This window comes from Schistocerca americana, chromosome 4, assembly GCF_021461395.2.
Source record: "Schistocerca americana isolate TAMUIC-IGC-003095 chromosome 4, iqSchAmer2.1, whole genome shotgun sequence".
Classification (NCBI taxonomy): domain Eukaryota; kingdom Metazoa; phylum Arthropoda; class Insecta; order Orthoptera; family Acrididae; genus Schistocerca; species Schistocerca americana.
Window position 1 is genome coordinate 593,428,745 of NC_060122.1, and position 27,456 is coordinate 593,456,200.

The following is a 27,456-nucleotide window of genomic DNA, read 5'->3' on the forward strand; positions in this document are numbered from 1 at the left end:
TTAGTTCTTAGCAAGCTGGTAGCATTTTGGATTTTATTTGTGAAAATGTTAATGTGCCTGTAAAAATATATCACAGGGATGACAAATACGTACCGCCATGGTGGTAGCCATGAATCTTAACCACTGCGCTACGCTCGCTTGGTCCGAATGTGACGAACGTTACGAGTGTAGGAGGTACACATGAAACATGACACGTCGAATTTGTCGGAAACTGGGGGCGGCCACATGAAAGCAGCTAGTCAGGTACTCAGGACATACCCAGTGTTCATCAAAATTAGTGATTAACAGGTGTGATGATCGTCTTGCGAGTCAAATCTCTGAGAGTTGACCGTGTCTACTGAAAAAACTTGGAACGTGTATAAAATATGAAGTCTTACTTTACTTTGGGTTTCGCTCGACACTTGACAGAAGAGGACTGTGTGAATTGGAGTGAACTAGGACGGGACTCGAAGCTGGAGTAGACCGTTTAACGTGCGACTAAGCTCGTTGGCGCGAAGGTATTTACTGCTGATGTATTATGAAAGGCTCGGCGCCGTTTTCGTTTCGCTCATGCTGGACAAAGAGCGGAATGCGCTTTAGCGACTCTGCTTGCGCCCGAGGGCAGAGGAGGCGGCTGGCGGCCGGAGCGTGACCGCGGGGTCTTCGACCCTCGGCCGCTGTGGGAGCAGGGCGGTCGCTGACTCCCTTCTGACCGCGGGTCCTCCGAGGACCTTCTGTCGGAGAGGCACCAGTCACCCGGAGCATTCAGCACCAGCGCTCAGGACATGACTTCTACATCTACATCCACATCTATTACCTTACGGTGTGTGGCAGAGGGTATTTTGTAGATCAGTGTCACTTCCCCCGTTTCCTGTTCCAGTCGCTTATGGTTGGCAGGAAGAAAGACTTGATAAGGCTCTGTGTGTGCTCGAACCTCTCTAATTTCACCTTCGTGGTCTTTCCGCGAGATACAGGAAGGGGACTGCAATATATTGGTTGGCTCTTCTACGAATGTATGCTTTCCGAAGTTTATCAGTAGACCACAACGTGAAGCAGAACGCCTCTCGTGCAGCGTTTGCCACTGGAGTTCACTGAGAACCCCGTGACACTTTCGCGGTTACTACATGAACCTGTAACGAAACGTGCTGCTCTTCTTTGGATCTCCTCTATTTCCTCTATGAATCCTATCTGGTACGGATCCCACACTGACGAGCAGTATTCAAGTACTCGTCGAACGAGTGTTTTGCAACCCACTTACTTTGTTGATGGATTACGTTTCTTGAGGATTCTTCGCATGAATCGCAGTCTGGCATCTGCCTTACTCGTGGTTAAGTTTATGCGTTGGTTCCACTTCAAATCGCTCCGTACGCATACTCCTAGATATTTTATGGAAGTATCTGCTTCCAATGATGTTTCTGCTGTTTTGTAATCATACAGTAAAGAGTCTTTCTATCGTTGCACTCGCAGTACGTTACACTTGTTTATCAAGTTTATTCAGATTGTGAACCGGGAGATACGCGATCTGTTTTTATTTATGTTGGGGTCTGATAACCCGTGAGGTCAAGATCGCATATGAAATCTTTATATTGATTGATTTCAGTTAACAGTCTAGCCATCTCCTGATCATAAAACATTCTTGATTACTGTTGGTGCCATTACGGCTTCACACATAGTTACAATGTTCCTTAAAGTGACAAATACACACACTTGATATAATTAAAAACAATTTTTCATCGTTCTTCTCCAGTGTAGTGGAACGATGGTCATACAACAAAGGCGTTATTCCGTTACAGCTTAGCAACTGCCACAATCAGTATTCACATCGTTTAGTTAGAGATAGTCACATATATGTTGCTGTGACGTGCGACATGCCATAATATTCACAGGTAACATGTCACTAAGTGACACGGTGTGCAAACGCTTGACATGGGACTGTCGTAGTGGAATATTCAGTCTACTTATTTTTGTTGCATGAATATGTAATGGCAGTCGAATGTTTATTCCGAATGAGGACTCGAAGTCTGATTGCTTGCTTAGCATGAGCAGTCTGGGAAGCGTACAGTCCTGACCTGATCTTTTATTGTCTCTGACTTTTCCGCCTATTATTTCCGAACACTAAACTAGAGATTCTCTCACGGACTATGCGCTGATAGCAGCACAGGAGGGATCGGGGTCCCTGGAGTGCCGTGACCTGCCACAACTCTGTCATGCCTCGAGACATACTCAGGTAACCTCAGACCGTGGTTAAGGTTATGCAGAAAATCGATTCCGATCCTTCTCTGGAGGGAGTTACTCCGTATTCATTACATTGTAGATTCAGCATATCTGAACAATTTACAGTCATATCATTTCACGCCACTGCATCTTTATTAATATCGTCCTCACTGATCCATTTATTTCATTCCAAGACATTTACTTCATTCCTATTGTGGTTTTCTGTGGTTCCAAAAGCACTGCGAGTCAATCAAATAAATACTATTTCAACGAGACTACAGCGATCTGGTTGTTAGTCTACAATCTGAATATGAGGTTCGATTAGTAATGATCTCCCTGTCGGTTAGTACTAACGCTCTCTGTAGAGTGTTTGTTCTGCCACTTGCTCTCAGTATGACAAATGCTTATGATCGAGTGTTAATCTAAGGCTTTATGTGCGAGAGTGCCAGCAGTGTGAGAAGCAGCTCGAATATTCGCCACTTATAGAAAGAGTAAACCACGCCACATTTATATTCTTATCATGCCCTGCAGGTCGCTGTTGGTATTAGAACGGAGATTAGGGCGGAGAGAGTGATAGAATTCCTATTCTTGTCGTTGTTGTTCACAATGAATGTGTGCTAGGAAGGGAAGTAACTTTTTAAGTGAGGATGGGTGGAGATTAAGATTGCTTAGATGTGCAAGACTGTTTAGATGTGCGCCATTCTATATTCACTGAATTATCTTAAGGTAGTTGCGTGGGAATTTGTTTTTAAAGTTTATACTGTTCTCTTTTGGTTTTAAGCTGGGTTCGCGGTCCTTGTTTCAAAGTAATCCATGCGAGATCACGATGTTTTTCGGACAATCTCTCATAAGCTCTGTTGTTGTGTATACACTAAAACGCCAAAGAAAATTGCATAGGCTTGCGAATTCAAATACAGAGTTATGTAAACAGGCAGAATGCGGCGCTGCGGTCGCAAACGCCTACATAACACTAAAAGTGTCTGGCGCAATTGTTAGATCGGTTACTACTGCTACAATGGCAGATTATCAAGATATATCTGAGTTTGAACGTGGTGTTATAGTCGGCGCACGAGCTATGGGACACAGCATCTCCGAGGTAGCGATGAAGTGGTGATTTCCCCGTACGGCCATTTCTCGTGTGTACCGTGAATATCAAGGATCCGATAAAGCATCAAGAACGGGACCGACGACAACTGAAGAGAATCGTTCAATGTGACAGAAGTGCAACCCATCCAGAAATTACTGGAGATTTCAGTGCTGGGCCATCAGCAACTGTCAGTGTGCGAACCATTCAACGAAACATCATCGATATGGGCTTTCGGAGCAGAAGCTCTCCTCGTGTACCCTTCATTATTCCACGACACAAAGCTTTACGCCTCGCCTGGGTCCGCTAACATCGGCAATGGACCGTTGGTGACTGGAAACATGTTTGTTCGGACGAGTCCCCTTTCAAATAGTATTGAGCGAACGGACGTGTACGGGTATGGAGACAACCTAATGAATCCATGGACCCTCCTCAGGCTGGAGGAGACTCTGTAATGGTGTGGGGCATGTGAAGTTGGAGTGATATGGGACCACTGATACGTTTAGATACGACTCTGATAGGTGACACATACATAAGCATCATGTCTGATCACGTGCATCCAGTCATGTCTATTGTTCAATCCGACGGACGTGGGCAACCCAGTAGGACAATGCCACACCCCACCCGTCCAGGACTACTACAGAGTGGCTCTAGGAACACTCTTCTCAGTTTAAACATTTCCTCTGTCCACCAAACTCCACAGACATGGGCATTATTGAGCATATCTGGGATACCTTGCAAGGTGGTGTTCAGAAGAGATGTCCACCCCCTTTTTTATGGGAAGCCCTGCAGAATTCATTGTGTCGATTCCCTCCAACACTGCTTCAGACAGTAGTCGAATCCACGCCATGTCGCGTTGCGGCACTTTTGCGTGCTCAAGGGAGTCCTACACGATAGTAGGCAGATGCACCAGCTTTTTTGCCTCTTCAGTGCACAATAACAGCGAGTTTCCAGATTCGTTCGACAAGTACCTGTAGTTGTACTTGGTAGTGGCTCTCACTCCGTAACTATAGCATCCCTCTGGGAGTTGTATAATTCTTAACACTACGCCTCATCTCTCGCGCGGATCTCCTCGTGAGTTCTCTACAGCCGTAGATAATGGAGTAAAGACAGCAGTTAGTCACTAATTAATGATGATTTTATTTTGACAAACCAGTTTGACGCTCGCTGCCCGTTATACAATTTATTTCAGCTTTTTAGCAATTTTACAAAATGCAGAGCATCCTGGAGTGACACTTTTGCATGCTGCTACGGTAAATCAGCGAAGCAATTCATTGTACTGTCATATTGCGGAGGAGGAATACGTTGCTCAGTGCTTAAAAGGATACAGCATTGATGTACTTGCATGAGAGAAAGTCTTTGTTCCTCTAACTTAAGGTTAGACATGTAATCGAAACGATGTACAGTGTATCGTTTACGTAAGAGGGCTGTTCAGAAAGTATCCTACCTTTTTTTTATTGTTGGAATCAACGATGTTATCGAGGTGTGCAAGCTCGCTGTTGCTGTTTGTAGGCATCCGTAGTGCGCATGCTTGATTTTGTAGCACAACTGCGGGAACAAACAATCGCTGGCTAGCAGTTGACAAGTGAACACGTATAAGAGGTAGTCGTCGAATTTTGTGTTGTGGGTAAAATGACTGAAAAGGTGGAACAACGTTATTGAGTCAAATTTTGTTTTAAGCTTCGCGATTCTCAAGTTGAAACAAGCCGCAAGATCAACAAGTGTTTGAGGACAAAGCAGTGGGTACCACGCAGATAAAGGAGTGATGCAACCGCTTCAGAGACGGCCGCTCACCAGTGCAGAGTGAAGTTTGTTCAGGTAAACCTTCAATATCCGCAAATGAGTTTGATACTCATCACGCAAGGGTGATGCAGGCTAGAGGAATCACGATCAGATGACCTGCAGACGAGGTTAAAATTAGTTCTGGATCCATTCATTCCATTTTAACTGAGCATTTGGACCTCAGCAAAATTTGTTCCGAAGCTGCTACCATGCAAAAGCAACTTCCTTCCGAGATCGCACAGGACATGCTGGATACTGTGAAAGGTGGCTACACTGAGCCACTGCGCCAGAGATTGCGCCAAAGAATATTATTAAGCCGCCTACACAGTGCTTGTCGAGAACTCGTAGAAGTCAGTGCTTGTCGAGAGCTCGTAGTAGTCAGTGCCTGTCGAGGACTCATGTCAGTCAGTTCTTGGGGAGAGCTCGTAGTAGAGTGTTTGTTGAGATGTGCTAGTAGGCAGTGCTTGCTGAGATGTGATATTGGAGAGTTCTGGTTGAGATGTGGTATTAGCGAGTCGGTGTGGAGAGATTGTAATGTTTAGAGTGCTTTTCATCAATATAAATTAAGGTAACAAACTACTTTTCTTTTTTTTCTCATTATTTCAATGTCCTGAATAATGCGTCATTACAGGTTCAGTCAACAAAGCATCTGGCTTGTGTTCTTGTATTAGAGTTTAATTCTGCTTTCCTTACGCAATTATAGTATTTGTAATTTTCTTTTATCACGTCAGTAAAATTGGTATTTAAAAATTCTTGTCTTGTTGAAGAAGAACCGTGCCAGATGTGCGTTGAGTCATACTTCCACATACAGAACAGTTATACTTGTGCTTTGGTTTCGTAGGTTTCATAGTTGCTGGGGACTTAATTAATTAATTGTGTTAACGAAAATTTTCATTTCATTCTTTGTTGTTGTTCTTTGCAGTCAGATAGCGTAACAATACTAGTCAGGGCCAACCGTTTACGAAATAGCGTAATCGGACATACAGCTACTAAAAATATTTCAATCATAAATAATTAAGCCCCCATGCAACTGTGAACAGTAATTCCAAGTTTCTTAACACATTGAGTCCTGGGTTAATGTGTACGATCCAGAAAGAAAGTTCTAGCCATCGCAGTGCGAACATCCGCCTTCCTCGAGACCCAAAAAAGTGACGCAGGTCCGCAGCATCGTGAAAGTTATGCTGAACGTCTTTTTTGACATCTGCGGCTTTGTCCATCACGACTACGGCCCAGAAGGTACTAATGCCAATAAGAACTGCTACCAAGAGATTCTGCGTCTTCTTCTTGGAGCAGTGAGACGCAAACGGCCGGACTTGTGGGCAGCAGGCAGTTGGCAGCTTCACCACGATAATGCACCCGCTCATCGTTCTTAATTCCTCAAGAGCTTTTTCGCCAAACACAACACGGCTATGGTTTCAGTCTATTTATTTCCGTGACGTAGTAACGAGTGACTTCTGGCTTTTCCCTAGACCGAAAACGACGCTGAAAGGGGCCAGATTTCAAAACAGGGGAGACATTGTGTAGAATTCGACGGAACAACTGCGCACCATATCAAAAGAGAATTTCCAGCAGTGGCACCAGCGTTGAGAGAGGTTTGTAAAAGCTAAAGGGGACTACTTGGAACTACTTTGGAGTTGACTAGAGTCAATCAATTGTATCTGACTTAGGATTGGTTTTTTTTTTCAAATAAAAGTCGGATACTTTTTTGAACAACCCTATTACATGTTTGAGGAACAAAGACACTACACGAAAGAGGACAGACGAAATGTTAGTAAACTTTGGCACACACTTCCAGACCAGTTGTTGTTACGTGTACGTTGCTGATGCAGTTTTTGAAAATGTAGAATACTTATGTTGGAACATTGTGTGTACTGCTGTCTACAGCCTAAAGACTGGTTTGATGAAGCTTTCCACGTTAGACTATCCTGTGCACAACTACTGCAACTGTCGCCCTCTTGCGTCTGCTTTCAGTATTAAAGCTTGATCTCCCTCTATAATTCTTACCCAACCCTCTCTCCAACATAACCCCCTCCCGATTTCCCTCCATTACCATATTTAACTACTCCTTAATGTCTCACGATGTGTCCCATTGAAAGGGTGGCGCAACAAATTATTGGTGTAGGTTTTCTTTCAAATCGTGATTGATTAAGGTTCTACTTATTGTTCTCTCCTAAAGAATTTGCAGCTCAGAATTGACTTTACTACTGACGTAAGTACAAACATTTCTCTTGAGCGAGTATCAGGCTGAAACTGAAAACTAAAGACCTTACAAGAGTTTTCAGTATAATTCGTTGTTGACTTTGATCTCCTGGGTCTTGATTGACGACTCTTGTTGTGTAGAACTCTGAGATCCTCCTTGGCATTCCGCGCGGTGTTATTGGCTCCTTACAGCACCTGCCTGACAAGCTCCGTTCGTCGCACGGTGCCCAAGAAGTACCTCAAACAAATAATAAAATACAAAATAAATATTTGAACTAATACAGCATATCATATACACATAAATGACGTCTTTCTGGAATTTGACTGTCCTTTTCTATGTGAAAAAAAAACAAAGAATAGTGGCAGAGAGGAAATTGGTTCGATTCCCGTCTGCGTTGGAGATTTTCTCCGTTCGGGGACTGGGTGTTGTGTTGTCCTCATCATCCTGTCATCTCCGGCGAGCAAGTTGCCCAATGTGGCGTCGAATGAAATAAGACTTCCATTTGGCGGCCTAACTTCCCCGACTTGGGGCCTCCCGGCCAAAGATACCATACGTTCATTTCATTTCACCCACTCAGTCATTTCTTCGTGAAAAAGTGGTAATATGATGTAGAGAAAAGTAAACTCACTGAGCATATCTAGGGTAGACATTCAGGAGTATGAGGAACAAATAAAACGCTAGATGTTGCATATAAGGACATGGAATATTGAACTCAATTCAGAAAGTTATACAGTAAATATACGAGTATATATATTTCATCAAATGACTAGTTTTCAAGGTACATATCACACTATGTTAACTGTTTGCAAAGAGACTATATCATATGTTAAAGATAATGTACAGTAGGATTGATTCTTATTAAATAGATTACTTAAGCTCTGATACTTGAATATAGCCACCTTTTGTTAGTCGTGTTGGACTGTAATTCTTACCAGATCCTCCCAAAGATAAAATAGTTTGTGGCCGAGCGGTTCTAGGCGCTTCAGTTTGGAACTGCGCAACTGCTACGGTCGCAGGTTCGAATCCTGCCTCAGGCATGGATGTGTGTGATGTCCTTAGGTTAGTTAGGTTTAAGTAGTTCTAAGTTCTAGGGCACTGATGACCTCAGATGTTAAGTCCCATAGTGCTCAGAGCCATTTGAACCATAAAATAGTTTATCGTTTTCTTCTAGCCATTTGCGGTAGGATTTGTCTCTACCCATACAGTTCAGTTAGCAGCCTCGTCACTCACCACGGACTCAATTCCAGAATATTATTGTTTGCGTATAAAACTGTAGCGTATTGCCCAAATGCTAACTTATCTTTCAACATTTTGTAGTACTAGATATCAGTGAAGTTTCAGAGTCATCACTTCATCTTCATGTTTTGGTTACCTTGGCCCGGGCTAAAGTAGCCACATACTTTCCAAAAATGTGCACAATTTTACTGAATATATTTTAAATATATTATCGAAATTGAACTTCTTGCAAATATCAGTTTCCTACCTTCTCACCTAATACTGACAGAATATAAAATTAGACTCACCATACCCGTATTTCTAGCTTAACTGACGTGAACTGTCCAGGCAGAAGTTATCAGTGTGTAATAGCTTATAAAATATTTATGATCAATATTGAGATCAGTGTTGCCAATACAGTATTACGTCGTGGAACTCACAATATCCTGGATCGCTCTTGGCACACTGTACATGCATACTGCTTTTTTAGTCCACGCTAGTGATGTAATTTTAGTTGGAGGAAAAATTTAAAACTTTTTCCCCCCAGTGGGCCAAAGTTACCCACAAAGGGCCAAAGTAACTCTAGATTACGGCGTAGAAGCTATAATACAATTAGTTGTAGACACGTTTGCTCATTTATAGACGAGGGTACCGCAAATTTCGCATCTCTAATGCTTATGGAAAATTCCCGAATTCAGGCAACTTCTGAATCTGCAGACTATCAACCAATCTGTTCTTTTACGCAAATTGAGCCATAAATTTATTTTTTCGCATATTCATAAACTTTGTATTAGTTAGCCGATCTGCCCTTCAGTATTCTGCTGTAATACTACACCTTAAAATATTGTATTTCTCTTGTCTGCGCTGTTTATCGTTTATATATTCCTACACACCAGACAAATACGTTTTGAAAAGACTTATCAATACACAAATTTATATTTGGTGTTGATATACTACCTTTTTAGGATTTTTTAATTGCCTGTCTGCATTTATTTCATCTTTACTGCTGCCGTCATCATCTATTTTTGCGCCCAAACAGAAAAATTAATGTATTGCTTTTAGTGTCTCAATTTCTTATTTAATAATTAAACTGTTTGCTTTTAGGGATTTTCGTTTTATAACCTCATTCTTAGGGCATTGCCAATTTCGTTAAACAGATCTTTCAAGTCCTTTGCCATGAGACAGAATTATGACGTCATCGGAAAAGATTACTCTTTGTTTTTTCTCCTTGAACTTCCTGACTTTTCCATAATGTCTTCTTTTTATTCTTTGTTGTTTCCTCCTACTAACCCTAAGAACTTCTTTGTACAAATTACAGATATTTTATCCTTGATTCCTTCAGAATTTGAAGTAGTGTATTAAATGTACATATTCTTTTTTTTTATTTCCACAGTACAACTGTTTGGTTGCTGAAAAATTTTTGTCGCATTAATCAAAATAACATAACAACAGAGCTTAACTATGCTGGTAATAATATCCTACAACGTCGTAGCTTGTTCAGGAAATACGAATAAGGCTTTAGGTAAGAGTGAATCAGAGGAAGAGAACGGGTAATAGGAAAGCAGGAGGGGGTATTAGTGGGGGGAGGGGGGGGGGGAGAAATTGGGGCGCTAGATATGTCAGAATAATGGTGGTTTAGTATTCAAACTGTGTGGGCTGCTATAGGTATCTTTATGAATAGATTTAGAAAATTCTGTCGGTAGAATTTTTTTGCAGCGACGTTTTATTTAGTTACTACAAATCTGAATGAAGGAATAGCAGTAAATTTGTCGAAGTCAGAATCCATTTATTACCCGTTGCGATTAAGGGAAATTACGCGAAACTAAAATCTGGATAGCATGTACTTTTCTCTCCATACCACCTCGCTCGAATATTCTGGCAGTCAACTATTTAGCATAGCTATCGTAGCGCACAACCGGTTGAGCCCCAAGGTTTCCCGCAGAAATAACTCTGCGATAAGAGACTAGTCCATTTTTGTCAACGTCGACGCTTCTTGACGTTGTATGAAAAGATTCAAAAGAATTTATGAAAGTTCCTGTCTTTTCAGTGCGCAATGGCCCGATTCTTCTGCACTGACGACAAAACGTTGTACACTATATTTCTTAAAGGACACCAAGGACACCTTTTACTGGAAAAGCTATTTATTAATAAAATTAAATGTTGCAGTAGCGGGTTCTATGACTTTTAACAGTCAAAGAAGACCATGATGCATGTTAAAACATTTTACATAAGTGTGAATCGCAGCAGCCACGAAGAGTTAATCAGCTGTACACTATGACTACGATGACAACGGTGGTAGTGGTAGTTTGGGGGAGGGGGGCGGGAGAGGGGAACAAAGAAAGAAGAGAGCGAATTTAATGTCACGTCGGACTCAAAGGTAATCTACATCTACATACTGTAATACTGTACATACACGGCAAGACCTGTCCCCACGTAAGCGTGCACCGTAATTACTCTGCCACGCAAACATTTGGGGTTACACTTGCCTGGTATGAGACGTTCCCTGGGACGGGGGGGGGGGGGGGGGAGGGTGGCGGTGGCGGTGATGGGGGGGGGGGGGGGGGAGTGGACTGCTGTAGCCTGTTGTGAACCACTGAGGGCTACGGCGGGGACGGAGCCTCTCCGTCGTTTTTGGGTCCTCGGTTCAGTACATATACATACACACACACACACACACACACACACACACACACACACACACACACACACACGCGCACACACACTTACACGCAAACACACACACACACGGCAAGACACCGTACGGTGGGTGGCGGAGGATAACCTGTACTACAACTGCAGTAGGATCCTTCTGCAGTCAGCTTCAAACGCCGGTTCCCTAAACCTTCTCAGAAGTGTTCTTCGAAATGAATGATTTCTTGCCTCCAGGGATTCCCACTTGAGCCCCAGAAGCATATCCGTAATACCTGCAACTTACCGGTAACAAATCTAGCAACAGCCTCTGAATTGCCTCGATGTCTTCTTTCAATCCGACCTGGTGCGGATCCCAAACACTCGAACAGTACTCAAGAATAGGTCACACTAGCGTCCTCTATGCTGTCTCCTTTACAAGATGAACGACACTTTTCTAAAATTCTCCCAATAAACCGAAGTCGACCATTCGTCTCCCCCACCACAATCCTCACATGTTCGTTTCATTTCATATCGTTTCGCGGTGTTACGGCCAGGTGTTTCAACGACGTGACTGTGCAAGCAGGACATTAATAATGCTGTATCCGAAGATTACAGGTTTGTTTTTCCTCCTCATCCGCATAAACTTACATTTTTATATATTAAGAGCCAGCTGCCATTCACCACACCAACTAGAAATTTTGTCTACGTCATTTTGTATCAATCTACTGTCAGTTGTCTTCGACACCCTCCTATACACCACAGCGACATCAGCAAACAACCGCAGATTGCTGTCTAACCTGTCTGTCAGATCGTTTATGTGTATAGATAATAGCAACGGTCCTATCACACTTCCATGGGGCGCTCCTCATGTTACCCCTCCCTCCGATGTACGCTCGTCGGACAACATACTGGCTTGTGTTACCGAGCCAGTCACATATCTGGGAGCCTTTTCCGTATGCACGTACCTCTGTTAATAATTTGCGCTTGTGTGCTGTGTCGAAAGCTTGATCAGTTGGGTTTCCGAAAGACAAGACGTGGAAATTATTTTCATTCCTTCCTAAAATATTTCGGTGTAGCTTGCAAAACGTATCATGTTTCAGTTTCTCGGCATGGGACACCGTCAAGTTATTCTTCTTGCAACATCGTAATCTGGTACCTAAGTTAGTGTGTTAACTCTATCTCGACGTTGCATGAAAGACCTTGGGTCGACCATGCCAATTATAATTAATGCAATTATACCAGGGTTTGATATTTATACCTGAAATTCAGCTTAACTGTAATAGGCATAGATATACAACCTAAAGCGACATATGAAAATTTGTGCTGCACCGGGACTTTTCGCGAGTCCCAGCCAGACCTGTACAAATTTTCAGATGTCTCTTTAGGTAGTACATCTATAACTATTATAGTTAAGCTGAATTTCAGGGGTACATTTGAGTATTTGAAACTCTATTTCGTCATCAAATATAAATAGTTCACAGAGATGTTCTTCCTTCGTGGATGTCGTGTACTATATCGCAGAATTCCAGCCGACACGAAGCTTTTAATTCCACAGCAATCAGAGGAGAAGAAATAGCGAACTGGAAGAGTCGACGAACTGGCAGTGGACCGCGAAATTAGGTGTGAACACCGGATGGCAAGTACATCATACTCACGGAAGTGCCACGAAGATCTTACGGTTAAGAATTAGTCAGCGTCTGCTGTACTGTGGATTCCGTTCTTTCGTGTAGAAGGCCATGATGCAAGACGAAAAATACGTCTATTTAAAACTAGTTCCTGAAAAGACAGAGCTATAACTAATTGAACATAAATCATCTTTTATGATGACAACGTGAGAAATGCACGTTCTATGGAATTAGGTAGGCAGTGGTATGTGCACTCATTCCGAAGCGACTCCTCATTTACGTCGGTGGTCTGAAAAGATGTCACCCCCGCTCACAGACCCTCAGCACTAGAGGCATACTTTATTCTAGTAAGGTTGGTAGGCTATAACTTTCAAATGGCGCCGCGTGAAATAGCAGGACATTCCGTCCAATAGTTGGCTGGAGGCAGCTGCCTGAATAGGCACGGTGCGTCAGTTCTCGGGAATGGAGATAATCAGTACCGTAGGATGACGAGGATTTGAAAAAAAAAATGGTTTTACGCCATCCGAAATTCATTTGAGATTCATAAACATGTGTGGTAATTGCTCTTCTTCAATTTCCACCGTGAAAAAATGGGCTGCCAAGTTTAAAAGAGACCGCTGAAGCTTTCAAGATGGTGCAGGTGACGGACGTCCCAAAAGTGCAACCCCAACAGAAGTAATCGAAAAATTGTGCGCGATATGGTCTTGGAAGAACGAGGTAGAAGGTATCCGGAATTGCTAAGATTTTAGGGGCTCCAGAAGCATGTGTCAGCTACACTTTGCGCGAAGAATTGCACATTGTAAAGCATAATGTTTGTTCATGGCAGATAAGAAACCAATTAGCAAGAAAATAATTTCTGAGCAGTGTTTGTCGCGTTTTCGTCAAAATAACAGTGACGTTCTGCGTCAATATGTATCAGTGGATAAAATATGGTTCTCCACTACACGCCAGAATAAAGACGACAGCAGAAACTGTGGACAGCACTGGACAAACGCTAGATGAAATAGATTAATGTTAGACGAAGTTAAAGAAAAGTATAAAAGGCTATTGAAAACATAAATTTTCGTTTCCACTATCGGGCCGAGAACTTTTCAGACCTCCATCGTAGTACTCTAAAAGCAACTGCCAAAAGAGAGAGTTTATAGTACGTGGATTGGTAAACTTCGTTCCATGACGCTATATCCCAAGAAAATGTTCGTATCGAGATCATGCTCCTCGAGATTTGCAAGAAACTTACTTCTTCCGCGACAGATATTGTTGACCTTTTTCTGACACTTTCGACCAGTAGGCAATGCTGCTGGACTTCTCTTTAGGACAGAATACTTTTGGAATTAAATTTTTTACTGCCACATTCATAAATTTTCTGATCTTTGGCGACGCAGCGGCTTCACTACATAACCACATAATTCTTTTTATTTACATCAAGATATTCGCTTGATTGTCCGTGCCAGTGTCAATAATGGCCATTGGGTTGGATGTGATCGGAAAAGTGGTGTGGCTATTTTGTCGTTTCCCATCACACCAGATAGTCTGCTCCTGCCTGCCCCTAGCTACAAAAAACAAGTAAGTGCTCAGTGTCGTGGTGATCAAACAGCCGTGTGCAATCAACGTCCAACACGGTTCATAACTTTCGTCAGTCGCCAATTGGAAAGAAAAGAATGTGAAATTTGGGTTTCCCCCAGCGTATAAAATGTTCCAACAACTTACATGAATGCTGCCGTCTGACATCTTCGACAACCGCCGATAATTCTGCAGTTGCACAGTCTGTCATTTTTAAAGCAGAAAAGCAACGAGGGCGTTGTGCAAGGAAAGTTAATATCTCGATGTGCGGGACACATGCCCGAAGACAAAACACACACACACACACACACACACACACACACACACACACACACCGCTAACACTAGCGCCACCACACAACCAAAAATGACCAACGTCAGAAGTTGTCGACCGTGAATAAAGATTACCGACGGATGAGGTGGAATTAATTCTTTCCCTCTGTTGTTTGACCAGGGAGAGAGCAGGATTCCAAGCAGAATTTAAGCAAAAACCTCTCTCTCTATTTATAAGGTCACTTGCTAATTTAATCACACTTGCTTCCTCAATGACATTATCCAAATAGCTCGAACTGCATGCCAGAGCATCTAAGATTACGACACTTTTACGGTCTGTGAAGGCCGATCTTGGTTCGAGTAACACAGGAAGTGCATGGTAGTCCCTTGCGGTTGTGGAATGTCAAACAATGGTCAGATCAGCAAGACCGTGGAGGACCAGCATATCCTTCACACACGCGTAAAACAGCCGAGCAAATCTCTTGCTGCAGTACATTCACTTAGCACCGATCAGCCTATGGAATATAACACCACTGAGTTTCTGGCCTTTTAAATGTCAGGAGACGGAATAATAATAATCTGGGAGACACTTTAACCTGCAATCTAATATTGTCACCGGTAACACTTTATTTACACGTAATTCACTGCCTTGGTCATCTGATTGTTATAGCTGTAAAGTTTAAAATAACTTTTACTCAGAGTGTTTTCTAACGCCTTCCGGCTTTTTCGAAAGTTGTTTACCGGGATGCTACAATATTCAACGACAAACACAACCAATTGGTAAAGATTTTGTTAAATTAAAACCGAAGAAAATGAAAAATAAATGCCATAAAACTTCAGTGGTTTCTATTTATCGTTCAGAAGTAGTTAGGTCATTTCTCAACAGATATCCAGGAGGGCAAGGACAAAATTGATGGTAGTGAAAGTTTATTTCTACGGAGCGCCCTCTTTTCTACCGAGCGTCCTTCCCTGCGGCGAACTACAAGAGAACGGTGAAAATTTCTCAGCGTGGCAGCGACAGGTGTATATTTTTGCCGGAATCAAAACTACACTTTCGTCGGCTTAGTCTCTCTTTAGGTCAAGGAATTTCTTCACGATTTTCCAGAGGGTAACTTCCACCGCTGGAGGTCGGCATAATATCCATCAACGGCTGCTGTAAGCCCTTCATTCTGTATTCCGGCCAGTATTTTTAGATGTGGGAAACGGTGGAAGTTCGGTGAACGGGATGCGTATTCTGACAATTTCTCTTTCCAGGTGCGAAGTCTTGATGGACAGAAGGTTGTTTTTCGTCGCCTTTTCAAGAACATTCATAGTACTCAAGAGTTACTGGTTTACGTTTTGCAGGGAAGCACCCCTTTTGCATCCCAGAAAACATTGACCACAAGCTTTCCGCCTTTCCTGGTATTGGGGTAAGACTTCGGCCCAGTGCTGCGATTGCCGTTTAGTTTCTGGCGCGGAGTGATCGATCCTCGTCTGATTATTGCTAACGAATACTCGCATGAAATTAACTTATTAAAAACACTACGAACATTATTGAAAAAACTTCTTTCTCGAGTTAAAGCAAACTCAGCATTCAACAAATGCAGTTGCTATAGGGGACACATCTTTCTAATACTTATATAAAAAAAAGTGTACATAATCTTTCTTGTGATCCTCTGATCCTCGGTCTTCCAATATTTTATACTTTCTTGATGTTTTCATTAATGTTTTTTAAAGCTATATCATCTCAAAATTTCAAAACAATGAAAGATTTCTCAATTGCTGAGCATAAAGGAGTAGTCCTCTTACAAACCTTAACGATCTTTGAATTCGCTTTGGCAACGAACCGTCAAAAATGCGTAGTTTTTATTATAGCACAGTATACCAGTTTATTAAATTGAACAGAAAAAAAACCTTCAGATATGTGTGAATTCATTCACCGGTCGCTAGACTTACACACTACTTAAACTATATGCATAAGTAGGTGAAAGATCCCTTATTGTTCAACCAGACGACTGGCAACCAATCAATGAGAAAGTAACAACTGTAGAGTATCTATGAGTATGTGTCAGAAGCGATCTAAAATTATCTGGAAAGCTAATGAAAGACTGGGATAGTTCATCCGCAACAGAAATAGCTTTCGTCGGCCAGTGTGGCCGAGCGGTTCTAGGCGCGTCAGTCTGGAAACGCGCGACCGCTACGGTCACAGGTTCGAATCCTGTCTCGGGCATGGATGTGTGTGATATCCTTAGATTAGTTAGGTTAAAGTAGCTCTAAGTTCTAGGGTACTGGTGACCTCAGATGTTAAGTCCCATAGTGCTCAGAGCCATTTCAACCATTTTTTTGAAATAGCTTGAGTACTGTTAGCCTGTCTCCTACGATTGCCAAGTATGATTAATAAAGAAGAACAGCGAGATTCGTCACAGTTTTCGTTCGGTAAGCGCTAGTGTGCCACGGAGACGCCAACGCAACGGCAGACGCTACAAGAGGGGCGTTTTACATCTCAGAGATGTTTGTAATTTGAATTCCGAGAATGTTCTTTCCAAATAAGTCAGGCTACATATCATTTATACCCACATACACCACCTGAAATTATCATGAAAGGAAAATCAAGAGATTCGAGGACGAACGGAGGTTCACCAACAACAGTAATTACTGCACATCGTTCGCTAGTTGAACAGAAAAGGGAAGACATTCTAATAGCACTGGAAGAACAATCCGCCACACAGCTTAATGTGCCTTATAGAGTATAGATGCAGCTATAGAATACCACTACTTAACAAACTATACCCCCCCCATGAACCATGGACCTTGCCGTTGGTGGGGAGGCTTGCGTGCCTCAGCGATACAGATAGCCGTACCGTAGGTGCAACCACAACGGAGGGGTATCTGTTGAGAGGCCAGACAAACGTGTGGTTCCTGAAGAGGGGCAGCAGCCTTTTCAGTAGTTGCAAGGGCAACAGTCTGGATGATTGACTGATCTGGCCTTGTAACAATAACCAAAACGGCCTTGCTGTGCTGGTACTGCGAACGGCTGAAAGCAAGGGGAAACTACAGCCGTAATTTTTCCCGAGGGCATGCAGCTTTACTGTATGATTACATGATGATGGCGTCCTCTTGGGTAAAATAATCCGGAGGTAAAATAGTCCCCCATTCGGATCTCCGGGCGGGGACTACTCAAGAGGATGTCGTTATCAGGAGAAAGAAAACTGGCGTTCTACGGATCGGAGCGTGGAATGTCAGATCCCTTAATCGGGCAGGTAGGTTAGAAAATTTAAAAAGGGAAATGGATAGGTTGAAGTTAGATATAGTGGGAATTAGTGAAGTTCGGTGGCAGGAGGAACAAGACTTCTGGTCAGGTGACTACAGGGTTATAAACACAAAATCAAATAGGGGTAATGCAGGAGTAGGTTTAATAATGAATAGGAAAATAGGAATGCGGGTAAGCTACTACAAACAGCATAGTGAACGCATTATTGTGGCCAAGATAGATACGAAGCCCACACCTACTACAGTAGTACAAGTTTATATGCCAACTAGCTCTGCAGATGACGAAGAAATTGAAGAAATGTATGATGAAATAAAAGAAATTATTCAGATTGTGAAGGGAGACGAAAATTTAATAGTCATGGGTGACTGGAATTCGAGTGTAGGAAAAGGGAGAGAAGGAAACATAGTAGGTGAATATGGATTGGGGGACAGAAATGAAAGAGGAAGCCGCCTGGTAGAATTTTGCACAGAGCACAACATAATCATAGCTAACACTTGGTTTAAGAATCATGAAAGAAGGTTGTATACATGGAAGAACCCTGGAGATACTAAAAGGTATCAGATAGATTATATAATGGTAAGACAGAGATTTAGGAACCAGGTTTTAAATTGTAAGACATTTCCAGGGGCAGATGTGGACTCTGACCACAATCTATTGGTTATGACCTGTAGATTAAAACTGAAGAAACTGCAAAAAGGTGGGAATTTAAGGAGATGGGACCTGGATAAACTAAAAGAACCAGAGGTTGTACAGAGATTCAGGGAGAGCATAAGGGAGCAATTGACAGGAATGGGGGAATTAAATACAGTAGAAGAAGAATGGGTAGCTTTGAGGGATGAAGTAGTGACAGCAGCAGAGGATCAAGTAGGTAAAAAGACGAGGGCTAGTAGAAATCCTTGGGTAACAGAAGGAATATTGAATTTAATTGATGAAAGGAGAAAATATAAAAATGTAGTAAGTGAAACAGGCAAAAAGGAATACAAACGTCTCAAAAATGAGATCGACAGGAAGTGCAAAATGGCTAAGCAGCGATGGCTAGAGGACAAATGTAAGGATGCAGAGGCTTATCTCACTAGGGGTAAGATAGATACTGTCTACAGGAAAATTAAAGAGACCTTTGGAGATAAGAGAACGACTTGTATGAATATCAAGAGCTCAGATGGAAACCCAGTTCTGAGCAAAGAAGGGAAAGCAGAAAGGTGGAAGGAGTATATAGAGGGTCTATACAAGGGCGATGTACTTGAGGACAATACTATGGAAATGGAAGAGGATGTAGATGAAGATGAAATGGGAGATATGATACTGCGTGAAGAGTTTGACAGAGCAATGAAAGACCTGAGTCGAAACAAGGCCCCCGGAGTAGACAATATTCCATTGGAACTACTGACGGCCGTGGGAGAGCCAGTCCTGACAAAACTCTACCATCTGGTGAGCAAGATGTATGAAACAGGCGAAATACCCTCAGACTTCAAGAAGAATATAATAATTCCAATCCCAAAGAAAGCAGGTGTTGACAGATGTGAAAATTACCGAACTATCAGTTTAATAAGTCACAGCTGCAAAATACTAACACGAATTCTTTACAGACGAATGGAAAAACTAGTAGAAGCTGACCTCGGGGAAGATCAGTTTGGATTCCGTAGAAACACTGGAACACGTGAGGCAATACTGACCTTACGACTTATCTTAGAAGAAAGATTAAGGAAAGGCAAACCTACGTTTCTAGCATTTGTAGACTTAGAGAAAGCTTTTGACAATGTTGACTGGAATACTCTCTTTCAAATTCTAAAGGTGGCAGGGGTAAAATACAGGGAGCGAAAGGCTATTTACAATTTGTACAGAAACCAGATGGCAGTTATAGGAGTCGAGGGGCATGAAAGGGAAGCAGTGGTTGGGAAGGGAGTAAGACAGGGTTGTAGCCTCTCCCCGATGTTGTTCAATCTGTATATTGAGCAAGCAGTAAAGGAAACAAAAGAAAAATTCGGAGTAGGTATTAAAATTCATTGAGAAGAAATAAAAACTTTGAGGTTCGCTGATGATATTGTAATTCTGTCAGAGACAGCAAAGGACTTGGAAGAGCAGTTGAATGGAATGGACAGTGTCTTGAAAGGAGGATATAAGATGAACATCAACAAAAGCAAAACAAGGATAATGGAATGTAGTCTAATTAAGTCGGGTGATGCTGAGGGAATTAGATTAGGAAATGAGGCACTTAAAGTAGTAAAGGAGTTTTGCTATTTGGGGAGCAAAATAACTGATGATGGTCGAAGTAGAGAGGATATAAAATGTAGGCTGGCAATGGCAAGGAAAGCGTTTCTGAAGAAGAGAAATTTGTTAACATCCAGTATTGATTTAAGTGTCAGGAAGTCATTTCTGAAAGTATTCGTATGGAGTGTAGCCATGTATGGAAGTGAAACATGGACGATAAATAGTTTGGATAAGAAGAGAATAGAAGCTTTCGAAATGTGGTGCTACAGAAGAATGCTAAAGATTAGATGGGTAGATCACATAACTAATGAGGAAGTATTGAATAGGACTGGGGAGAAGAGAAGTTTGTGGCACAACTTGACCAGAAGAAGGGATCGGTTGGTAGGACATGTTCTGAGGCATCAAGGGATCACCAATTTAGTATTGGAGGGCAGCGTGGAGGGTAAAAATCGTAGAGGGAGACCAAGAGATGAATACACTAAGCAGATTCAGAAGGATGTAGGTTGCAGTAGGTACTGGGAGATGAAAAAGCTTGCACAGGATAGAGTAGCATGGAGAGCTGCATCAAACCAGTCTCAGGACTGAAGACCACAACAACAACAACAACAACAAACTATAGTTGTGGCCGAGCGGTTCTAGGCGCTTCCGTCTGGAAACGCGCGACCGCTACGGTCGCAGGTTCGAATCCTGCCTCGGGCATGGATGTGTGTGATGCCCTTAGGTTAGTTAGGTTTAAGTAGTTCTAAGTTCTAGGGGACTGATGACCTCAGATGTTATGTCCCGTAGTGCTCAGGGCCATTTGAACCATTTTTTGAACAAAATGTACAAACAAAGCAATTCCGCTGGCTGGCACTGTTCTTAGCTAATCGTGCAACATATACGAACACAATAAATAAAAACTGCGTTAAGGGAGGACGTTCATGAAATTGGCCGAAAATGTCAGTTTTTAATTTATTTTTTATATATCAGTAGAACTCAAGGACAATAAGCTCCCAAAGTTTCAATGATGAAATCAAATCCGAAGTGCCTGGAAAATAATTGGATGTGTGATGCGACCTCACTGCCATGCTCACTTTTTGAAGCGACACTTCAGTACTAGCTCGTGAACAATGATTCCGTGTATTACTTTCAAGCAAACTTGCACTGGGTGCATCTAGAAGGCTGTGAATCCAGGAATTCTAAAAAAGTTTGTTCATGGCAAAACCCAGAATTCAGATGAACCTCTAAATTCATTCACATTGAAACTATACCCTAATACCCTAAAACCAAATTTTCATCTGCTACAGTTGCCGGAACTGCAACTTACGATGCAGTTTTGTATCTAATTATTATAAGATATGGAGGAAGAAAGTATTAGAGATGGCGTTTAAGATAGCAAATTTCACTCAAGTCATCTTGGGAAAAAAAGATTTACAGTGCCCCTTTGTAGCTGAAAAGTCAATTGAATACCTGGTCAAGGAATGAAGGCGAATAATAAGTAACCAGAAGAGAAGGCTTGGAGGGAAAGAACACTCTGAATACAAATCTGGGGGCTTCTGAACAGAAGAAAAAAGGGTTAAGTTGAACTTTAAATTGCATTTCCTGAAAATTATGTTCTTTGAAGTTAATGCACCTTTTTCTCAGAATTTATGAAGGCTAGAATTATGTAATTTTGTACACTTATTATATAAATCCAGTAAATGTTGTATCCAGAGTAAATTTTGAAGTTATGTGTGCAAGGTAAGATATGGGGCAGAGCGCATGGAATTTTGAGTGAATTTTGTATTATACTTACAGAATTATACGAATAATTAAAAAATATTAAAATTCTCCTATTCGAAATATTCAGGAAAATCTCATGAGAGAAGATCACTATATGCAAAGAGGTTAAACAGAGAAAATTATGTAGAGATTTGTTGAATACTATCTCAGAAAAAGGTACATATATTATTTTTTTAAATTAAAATACTTAATTTCCATAAAATGCTGTTGTTGTTGTGGTCTTCAATCCTGAGACTGGTTTGATGCACCTCTCGATGCTACTCTATCCTGTGCAAGCTTCTTTATCTCCCAGTGCCTACTGCAACCTACATCCTTCTGAATTCGCTTAGTGTATGCATCTCTTGGTCTCCTTCTACGATTTTTACCCTCCACGCTGCCCTCCAATACTAAATTGGTGATCCTTGATGCCTCAACACAGGTCCTACCAACCGATCCCTTCTTCTAGTCAAGCTGTTCCACAAACTTCTCTTCTCCCCAATCCTATTCAATACTTCCTCATTAGTTATGTGATCTACCCATCTAATCTTCAGCATTCTTCAGTAGCACCACATTTCAAAAGCTTCTATTCTCTTCTTGTCCAAACTATTTATCGTCCATGTTTCACTTCCATACATGGCTACACTCCATACAAATACTTTCAGAAGTGACTTCCTAACACTTAAATCTATACTCGATGTTAACAAATTTCTCTTCTTGAGAAACGCTTTCCTTGCCATTGCCAGTCTACATTTTATATCCCTCTACTTCGACCATCATCAGTTATTTTGCTCCCCAAATAGCAAAACTCCGTTACTACTTTAAGTGTCTCATTACCTAATCTAATTCCCTCAGCATCACCCGACTTAATTCGACTACATTCCATTATCCTCGTTTTGCTTTTGTTGATGTTCATCTTATATCCTCCTTTCAAGACACTATCCATTACATTCAAATGCTCTTCCAAGTCCTTTGCTGTCTCTGACAGAATTACAATGTCATCGGCGAACCTCAAAGTTTTTATTTCTTCTCCATGGATTTTAATACCTACTCCGAATTTTTCTTTTGTTTCCTTCACTGCTTGCTCAATATACAGATTGAATAACATCGAGGAGGGACTACAAACCTGTTTCAGTCCGTTCCCAACCACTGCTGCCCTTTCATGCCCCTCGACTCTTATAACTGTCATCTGGTTTCTGTACAAATTATAAATAGCCTTTCGCTCCCTGTATTTTACCCCTGCCACCTTCAGAATTTGAAAGAGCGTATTCCAGTCAACATTGTCAATAGCTTTCTCTAAGTTTACAAACGCTAGAAATGTAGGTTTGCCTTACTTTAATCTAGCTTCTAAGTTAAGTCGTAGGGTCAGTATTGCCTCACGTGTTCCAACATTTCTACGGAATCCAAACTGATCTTCCCCGATGTCGGCTTCTACTAGTTTTTCCATTCGTCTGTAAAGAATCCGCGTTAGTATTTTGCAGCCGTGACTTATTGAACTGATACTTCGGTAATTTTCACATTTGTCAACACCTGCTTTCTTTGGGATTGGAATACTCAGGTCTTTCAGTGCTCTGTCAAACTCTTCACGCAATATTATATCTCCCATTTCATCTTCATCTACATCCTCTTCCATTTCCATAATACTGTCCTCAAGTACATCGCCCTTGTATAGACCCTCTATATACTCTTTTCACCTTTCTGCTTTCCCTTCTTTGCTTAGAACTGGGTTTGCATCTGAGCTTTTGATATTCATACAAGTGGTTCTCTTTTCTCCAAAGGTCTCTTTAATTTTCCTGTAGACTGTATCTATCTTACCCCTCTACATCCTTACATTTGTCCTCTAGCCATGCCTGCTTAGCCATTTTGCACTTCCTGTCGATCTCATTTTTGAGACGTTTGTATTCCTTTTTGCATGCTTCATTTAGTGCATTTTTATATTTTCTCCTTTCATCAATTAAATTCACTATTTCTTCTGTCACCCAAGGATTTCTACTAGCCCTCGTCTTTTTACCTACTTGATCCTCTGCTGCCTTCACTACCCATTCCTCTTCTACTGTATTTCTTTCCCCCATTCCTGTCAATTGTTCCCTTATGCTCTTCCTGAAACTCTGTACAACCTCTGGTTTAGTCAGTTTACCCAGATCCCATCTCCTTAAATTCCCACCTTTTTGCAGTTTCTTCAGTTTAAATCTACAGGTCATAACCAATAGATTGTGGTCAGAATCCACATCTGCCCCTGGAAATGTCTTACAATTTAAAACCTGGCTCCTAAATCTCTGTCTTACCATTATATAATTTATCTGAAACCTGTCAGTATCTCCAGGCTTCTTCCATGTATACAACCTTCTTTCATGATTCTCGAACCAAGTGTTAGCTATGAAAAGTTGTGCTCTGTGCAAAATTCTACCAGGCGGTTTCCTCATTCATTTCTTAGCCCCAATCCATATTCACCTACTACGTTTCCTTCTCTCCCTTTTCCTACTACCGAATTCCAGTCATCCATGACTATTAAATTTTCGTCTCCCTTCACTATCTGAATAATTTCTTTTATTTCGTCATACATTTATTCAATTTCTTCGTCATCTGCAGAGCTAGTTGGCATATAAACTTGTACTTCTGTAGTAGGCGTGGGCTTCGTGTCTATCTTGGCCACAATAATGCGTTCACTATGCCGTTTGTAGTAGCTTACCTGCATTCCTATTTTCCTATTCATTATTAAACCTACTCCTGCATTACCCATATTTGATTTTGTGTTTATAACCCTGTAGTCACCTGACCAGAAGTCTTGTTCCTCCTTCCACCGAACTTCAATAATTCCCACGATATCTAACTTTAACCTATCCATTTCCCTTTTTAAATTTTCTAACCTACCTGCCCGATTAAGGGATCTGACGTTCCACGCTCCGATCCGTAGAATGCCAGTTTTCTTTCTCCTGATAACGACGTCCTCCTGAGTAGTCCCTACCCGGAGATCCGAATGGGGGACTATTTTACCTCCGGAATATTTTACCCAAGAGGACGCCATAATCATTTAACCATACAGTGAAGCTGCATGCCCTCGGTAAAAATTACGGCCGTAGTTTCCCCTTGCTTTCAGCCGTTCGCAGTACCAGCACAGCAAGGCCGTTTTGGTTAGTGTTACAAGGCCAGATCAATCAATCATCCAGACTGTTGCCCTTGCAGCTACTGAAAAGGCTTCTGCCCCTCTTCAGGAACCACACGTTTGTCTGGCCTCTCAACAGATACCCCTCCGTTGTGGTTGCACCTACGGTACAGCTATCTGTATCGCTGAGGCACGCAAGCCTCCCCACCAACGGCAGGGTCCATGGTTCATGAGGGAGGGGATATATAATCCGGGAACATAACGGAAAGTGTGCGCATTTCATGTAAATCCTGGTACAAAATTTCACTGCCGTATCTACAAATTTGTGGGTTTGGTGCATCTTTTAATAGTGTGTGTTTGTCATGAACGTCTCCCCTTAATGCATGCGCAGTCTATGAGCCAGAACATAAAGTTTTGTTTTAAACCTACGTAATTAGATCTACGAGGTCGTCTTGTGCCCTGTGTTGCCAGATGAAATAAACGTGTGAATAAGTAAATAACTGTAGTTGCAGTATTTCTTTTTTTTCTTTTTTTGCTGTTTTCAGTCCGAAGACTGGTTTGATGCAGTTCTCCACGCTTGTCTAACCTGTACGAATCTGTTCAGTTTTGAATAATTAGTGCAACCTACATCCCCGTGAACCTGTTCACTGTAGTCAAGTCCTGGTCTCTCTCTCTTCAGTTTTTACTCCCTACACTTTCCCCAATTACCAGATCAACTGCTCCTCGACGTGTCTTATCAATATGTCCTTCTATTAGTCAACCTGTGCCTTTCCTCCCCCGTTGCGTAAAAAATAATGTCTTGAAAATAAGTCATGTGATGAATATCAACGAAAGGCAAACAAGGAGAGCGAAATGTAGTCCAACTAAATCAGTTGCCACTGAAGGAATTAATTTGAAAATGAGGAAGTATTAGATGAGTTTTGCTATTTGTGCAGTAAAGTAACTAAATGCCAAAAGTAGAGATGACATAAACTGGAGACTGGTAACAGCAAGAAATGCGTTTCTGGAAAAAAAGACGTTCGCTAACATCGTATGTCAATTTGTGTTGGAAATTCTTTCAGTAAGGTATTTGTCTGGAGCGTAGCATTTCATAGAAGTGAAACATAAAAATAAGATAAATATGTCCTAGGTAGAATTAGAGATGTAAAAGAAGGGACATACCTTTTTAACTTATCTTGCAGCTTAAAAGACATTTAAATCGAAACATCTTGATATATTCGCACTTTTCTACTTGTTAGTGTTAGTACCCGCATGATGTAATATAATCCACCCACTCACAGAAACATTAGCTCCCAGAAAACTTTTTTAGTTATGACATGAATTGTCTTCAGCCATATGACATTACACTGAAGCGCCAAAGAAATGATATAAGCCTGGGTATACAAATACAGAGATCTGTAAATAGGCGGAATACGCCTATATAACGCAAATCTCTGATGCAGTTGTTAGATCGCGTTACTGCTGCTACAATGGCAGATTATCAAGATTTAAGTGAGTTTGAACGTGGTGTTATAGTCGGTGCACGAGCGATGGGACACAGAATCCCCGAGGTAGCGATGAAGTGCGGATTTTTCCGTACGACCATTTCACGAATGTACCGTGAATATCAGGAATCCAGTAAAACATCAAATCTCCGACATCGCTGCGCCCGGAAAAACATCCTGCAGGAACTGGACCAATGACGACTGAAGAGAATCGTTCAACGTGACAGAAGTGCAACCCTTCCGCAAATTGCTGCAGATTTCAATACTGGGCCATCAACAACTGTCAGCGTGCGAACAGTTCAAGGAAACATCGATATGGGCTTTCGGAGCCGAAGGCCCATTCGTGTCCCCTTGATGACTGCACGACACAACGCTTTACGCCTCACCTGGGTCCGCCAACACCGACAATGGACTGTTGATGACTGGAAACATGTTGTTTGTTCAGACGAGTCCTGTTTCAAATTGTATTGAGCGAATGGACGTGTACGGGTATGGAGACAACCTAATGAATCCATGGACCCTGCATGTCAGCAGCAGACTGTTCAGGCTGGTGGAGGCTCTGTAATGGTGTGGGGAGTGTGAAGTTGGAGTGATATGGGACTCCTGATACGTCTAGATACGACTCTGACAGGTGACACGTACATAAGCATAAAGTCTGATCACCTGCGTCCATTCATGTCTATTGTGCATTCCGACGGACTTGGGCAACCTAGTAGGACAATGCCACACCGCACCCGACCAGGACTGCTACAGAGTGGCTCCAGGCATACTCTTCTGAGTTTAAACGCTTCCTCTGGCCACCTACTCCCCAGATATGAACATTATTGAGCATATCCGGGATGCCTTGCAACGTGCTGTTCGAAGAGATTCCACCGCCGCCTACTCTTACTGATTATGGAAAGTCCTGCAGGATTCATGGTGTCAATTTCCTCGAGCACTACTCCAGACATTAGTCGAGTGCATGCCAGGTCGTATTGCGGCACTTCTGCGTGCTGCGAGAGAGAGGGTGGGGGGAGGGGGGGGGGCTACGCGATATTAGTCAGGTGTACCAGTTTCTTTGGATCTTCAGTGTATAAATTGTTTACTTTGGCTGGCGAATCTTCTGCCTATAA

General features: G+C 42.0%; 1 protein-coding gene across 1 annotated transcript in view; it reads left to right on the plus strand.

The window, feature by feature from the left end:
- Positions 1–27,456, plus strand: part of LOC124612817 (calpain-C) — a 461,947-nt gene that overhangs the window by 181,124 nt on the left and 253,367 nt on the right. The gene's annotated exons all lie outside the window — the stretch shown is intronic.